Source organism: Magnolia sinica, chromosome 15 (genome assembly GCF_029962835.1).
Source record: "Magnolia sinica isolate HGM2019 chromosome 15, MsV1, whole genome shotgun sequence".
NCBI classification, from domain to species: Eukaryota; Viridiplantae; Streptophyta; class Magnoliopsida; order Magnoliales; family Magnoliaceae; genus Magnolia; species Magnolia sinica.
In genome coordinates, this window is record NC_080587.1 from 65,928,675 (window position 1) to 65,934,674 (window position 6,000).

A 6,000-nucleotide genomic window follows, 5' to 3' on the forward strand; every position below is an offset into this window, starting at 1 on the left:
AAGGTTACAAAAGTTTTGGATCAAGTTGATATTTTCGTTTTCTCTTCGTTTCAATGTTCGCGTGACATTTGCTGGATGAAAAATAAATATTACATGGCCATTGAGAAATTTTTAATGGTGGGCATTCAATCATCATAATTTTGTTGTGGTGTGGGATCTCCCTCGTGGTTCGGCTCGTACTTTATAATGATATGAAAAAATTGGATGGACGGATTCGATGAAGAGTGCGCACTGGTAGTAGCGAAAGCGGATGGCTTGGTGTACCTCACACCATATGTTGTATTGGACGTCAACAAGTTCCGTGGGTTTGATCATGAGGTATATGTTATATCCAAACCGTCCATTCATTTGGTGAGCTCATTTTAAGGCTTGATATTAAAAATAAGATATATCTAACTATCAAGTGGACCACACTGCAAAAAGCAGTGGGGAATTAAACGTCTACCATTGAAACCCTTTTTGGGGTCACAAAAGTTTTGTTTCAATATGAAATTTGTTTTTCCTCTTCATTCAGGTCTTTGTGACCTTATAAACAGGTTGGATGGAAAATAAACATTATGGTGGGCCCTACGAATGGTCTAATGGTGAAAATCATTATCTCCGCTACTATTTGTGGTGTGGTCCAGATGATCTTTGGATACGTTTCATTGTTTGGATTATGCTCTAAATGATCTCTAAAAATAGATGAACGGTGTAGATATGATAAATACATCAATGTGGGGCCCACGTAACTTTGATCTCCTTTGAACCGTTCGTACAACTCGGAGCTCGAGGAGCGTCCATGCTCGTCTTCGCACGACACATACTTGCAGCAGCTGTATAAGGCTAATAGAGTATGCATGGCTACTGACGTTGTTAGTAAGCTAGGACGGAATTTTCGAAATATTTTTTTACTAGGCCATTGTGAGGGGACTTCGCACGTGTGGGTTTGGGCCAACTAAGTCGTGGCCACACACGCTAATGTGGCAGTGCTAAGGCTAGATTGCCTTTAAACCAGTGGGGGGTGGTGATGTGCGTATATGGTGTTGTATTTTAAATTATTTAAAAATAATTTAGTGTTTTAAAATATTCATTGGACGAACCATGGTCGTGGTAGGTGCACATGTGCCCTATTGATGTGTCTTTTTATTTAAGTCTGAAAGGTTACATCATTTCAATTTTTATTTTGAAAAGTTATGTCTTTTTAAGTATAAGGGTCGCACCAATTGAATTTAAATTTAATAGTCACAACCCTTTTTTAAATAGTGTCTCTACACTTTTAAGGGTGTCTTTTCAAAGTCTATAAATAGACTTCTCATTATGACTTTAACATGGATTAGAAAATTAGGTTTTTTCTTTTTTAAAAAAATGTTTAAGTATTTTCTAATTCAGGTTAAGACTAAAAGTGGTTCGAGCCTATGTATAGTGAATGCACTGCTAGAGCGGGGTAGTAGTTGTTGTATCTTAGAGGTCGATTGCGTCTAAAGGGAGCAAATTCAATTTTAAGTAGAGTGACTCACGTCACACTTCGACTTTTATAAATAAATAAGTTTTCTATTTTCTCACTTTAATTTTAATTTTATTTTATCTAAATAATTTTTTAAACTCCGTAGAAAATATAGACAATCCAGTAGACAAGTGTTGCATCTGGACTGGCCCAAAATTCCTACACTTATTGTACGAAGCCTGTGCAACTAAAGCTCTACGGGGCCACAGAAATGTCTGTGTGACATTTACCACGTCCATTAGTTGGGACAGCTCATGTTAGGACGTGATTCCAAAAATGGGTATGTTCCAAGACTCCAGTGGGCCACATCGGAGGAAGTGGTGGGCATGTGACGTCCACCACTAAGACCTTCTTGAGACCCATTGAACCATTGGATCAGGCTTATATTTGTGTTTTGACTTCATCCTGGCGGTACTCAAGTTATGATCGGGTTGGATGGCGTACAAACATAACGATTGGTCCCAAGGGCGTGGCATAGGTGGATCTCCTATTAGATCCCTAATTGTGGGCCCACCTTGATTTATTTACCTTACATCCACGCCGTCCATCCGTTTTTAAAGCTCTATGTATGGCATTATCCAAGAAAATGAAGTAGAATAAAATCTTAGGTGGGCCACACCACCACATGAAACAGTGGTGATTGAATCCCCACCATTAAAAACTTCCTGTAGGCCACCAAAATGTTTATTTCCCATCCAATCTTTTGATAAGGCCACAAATACATGGATGAAAGGCCCACACAAATATCATCTTGATCCAAAAATTCCATAGTCCACGAGAAGTTTTTAATGGTCATTCACCATTGTTTCTTGTTATATGGACCAACTGAAATTTGGATCTGCTTCATTTTTTGAATATCGCCCTAAAATGAGCTGTCAAAACGGTTGAACGGCGTGGATGAAGGAACATACATCAAGGTGGGGCCCACAGGGACCACCGAAGCCACGCCCCCCAAAGACATCACGGTGGCCCCACAAAGCTTTTTGCCGACGTAGGCCCCACCACGTTTCTGTTGTGAAATAAATGAAGGAAGAACCGACCAACTTCCCTCGCACGTGTTCCAACCCTCCCAATCTGGGCCCACCATCTGATGCCTTTTCCAAGAATCAGTTCTTTCCATTACGGGCTACGTTCAAGCTGACGTGGCAAGTCTCATACACTCGTTCTAGGGTCGAGCCTCCACCGAGTGGGGCCCACTATTTTGATGCACTGGCCCAATAATTTAGCCAGTAGGATCATCTGGTGGAGAATGGTTATAAATTAAGAAAGAAATCGACCATCTACGCATTAGGCAACAGGAGTGGACCACTAGATGAGGCGGATTGGCCTTATCTTTGGAAGATTGCTTCTTAAAAGTGGGCCCCTTCTGATGAACGGTTAGTAATTATAACAAATGGGTCACGTCGGCATGGTTGGCCTCGACTGCATTGCCAGGTGGAAACGCCCGACTCTCCTCGTCATTTCCGTGTTTCTTGGAGCCATGCTCAGGTTACTCTCACATGTGGAGAAGAATCCTACTCGCATGGATTACGTGCGGAGGTTTGCTACAATGAATCGGGACGTATTACAATAAGATACGTCGGGACTCTAGCGGTTGGATTTGGGCTTCCTTTTAGTGATAAAAACCGTTTATTTGATGGGGGATTTCCAAAACAACTATCAGATTGAATATTTCAAACCATTGATTATACAAAAGTCATCGTGACCGTTCATGTTCAAAGCAAAAGAGCCACATTATCGAGGGTTGAAATGATCGGACTGAAGCTTTTATTCGAATATTTCCTCATAAAAAAGTGAGATCTGTCATATAAACGGTTTGGATCATAGTAAGATGACTCAAATTTAAAGGCTGTAGTCCCAACATAATCGTATTGTGGTGCGTTGAATGACCACTGCTTTCAAATGGTGTGGTTCACTTGATATTTAGATCTGCCGTATTTTTGGGTTCATGCTCTAAAATAATGATCCAAAATAGATGAACGGAGTAGATAAAACACATAAATCACTGTGGAGCCACAGAGCATTGTCCAGTAGCCACGTCACTACTTCGGGCCGATCTCTGCGGAACACATGGCAGGGAGCGCGTGCAACAAGAAACCGTGTGAGGCCCACCATGATATGTGTGTGAAATCCACTCCGTCCATCATTTGTAACAGATCGTGCTAGGTTATAATGTAAAAGATCAGGCTTATCTAAAACTCAAGGGGGCCACACCAAAGAGAAAAGTGGGTTGGGGATGCCTGCAACTGAAATCTTGCTGGTGCCCACCGTGATCTTTACATGCCCTCCCATCGAACCATGATGCTATCGGTAGCATGTAGCAGTAGCTAGTTGACGGTGCTCTCTGGACCGCACCATGATGTATGTGTTTTATCCATACCGTCCATCCATTCCTTAAGATCATCTCAGGGCATGAGCCCAAAAATGAGGCAGATCCAAATCTCACGTGGATCACACCACAGTAAATAGTGGTGATTGAACGCCTACCATTAAAAACTTCCTAGGGCCACTGTATTGTTTATTTTCCATCCAACCTGTTGATGAGGTCACACAGATCTGGATGGAAGGAAAACACAAGTATCAGGTTCATCCAATGTTTCCTGTGTTGTGGACCTGTGGTCCACATGAGATTTTGATCTCAGGGCCATGGAGCATTGTCGAGTAGCTAGGTGGCTGCTGGCTGCGTGAGGAGGCGATCCGCCACCTTCGTAAAGGTGAGTTCGACAGGGTTGAAGTAGAAAGCAAATACTAACCTAATAAAAAACTGTGGTGACCCTGATGCAGTTCAATTAGGCATGATAGTACACGTGTTAAAACCAACTGTCCCTATTCAATCAAACAAGCAGGTGTTGGGTTTGCAAAAGTAGTATTTAACTCCAAATTTCGATTGAAAGGTTGAGAGCAAGTGCCAAATCAATAGTAAGATCAGACGGTAAAAAGGTCGTCTTGATTATCCAACCACCAATTTCATCCATAAAGCATAAAGTGATTTAGAGAGGTAGTTGTTATCTAATGTCTTAAATATGTTTATAACAAGGTTTATTGATAAAATTGAAAGACCACCTAAGCAGGCGTTGCTATCAACGGATGCCCCATCCCATCGAAAAAATATGAAAAATCCTTATTGATTGTTGCATCGTTTGGAGGTTGCTATTCAAGTTATTAAATGTCACCAATCCATCCTTGATGTCTATCAATGCTATATAAGATACCATCGAAAGTGTGCTATTTATTTCCTATTTCGGTTGTGGTTGTATATATTAGGTGTAATCTTGATTAGGGTAAAGAATTAGGGTTCTCTAAACTTGCTTTGTTTTCTTCTTGGGGTTTTCATCGGTGAGGTTTTCATCTCCCATAACTTAGTTTTCACAGTGCATTATAATAAACAAATTAAGAGACAAGTAAAGGAAAATTGAAAGATGTTATATTCATAGCCATCAGCTGCTTAAATAGAAGAGAGTACACGAATTACCAAAGCATGAAATAAGGGACGTTGCTCCTATAAACTAGGTAAACAAATAACAGACTCCTAAATACTAGGACAAATAACGACTTATTCAAATTAAACTCTTAATACCCTCCCTTAAACCGAGTGCTCTATAGACAATTAGTTTATAAAAAAATTTAAAAAAAGGTACTTCGGGTACTTCACCGGCCCATCCCCTCTGGCAATTAGTCCCTCCCAGCTTTGTTTTGTAGACCCACTTAACACCAATTGATTTTTGTCCCTTAGGAAGATCTGTCAATTCCCAGGTGTTGTTCTTCTCAATGATTGCTAGTTCTTCATCCATAGTTTTCTGTCATTTTGGGTCTTTGACAGCATTTTGAAATGTAACATGATCACAATCTGAAAATAGAGCAAAATGTATAAGTGGATCATCTAAATGATCAAGTCCACTTACTTCATAATCTTGCATCCATACCGGTCTTGTTAGGGTGCGTTGAGGTCGGGATGTAATAGAATAATCTTCAGATATTCCATCTGGTTGACTCGTAAAGCTGGAATGTAGTGGTTGCTGGTCACCAATAGTGGATTGTGGTAATCTTTCTGCTTCCTCATCATCAAAGCTCACAGGAATGTTCTGGTCTGAACCATTGAGGGTTATTGTTCAAGTCTTCTCTTCATCAAGGATTACATCACAACTGATGACAATCTTCAACTTATAATAAGCCTTTGAATGTTCACTTACCCCGAGAAAAATACATTTTTCTCATTTATCATCAAGTTTCTTTCTCTTCTTGTCTGGAACATGTGCATATGCAATACACCCCCAAATTCGTAGGTGATCGACACTTGGTCTTGTGCCACTCCATGCTTCTTCAGGCGTCACATTTTGGACAGTGATGGTAGAACTTTTATTTAAGAGATGAACACTCCACAAGATTGTCTTAGGCCAGGAATTTTTAGGAAGATAACTTTTATACAGCATACTTCGCACCCTGTTTAGGATCGTACGGTTCTTCCTCTCCGCAACCCTATTTTGCTGTGGGGTGTAGGATGTTGTAAGCTGTCT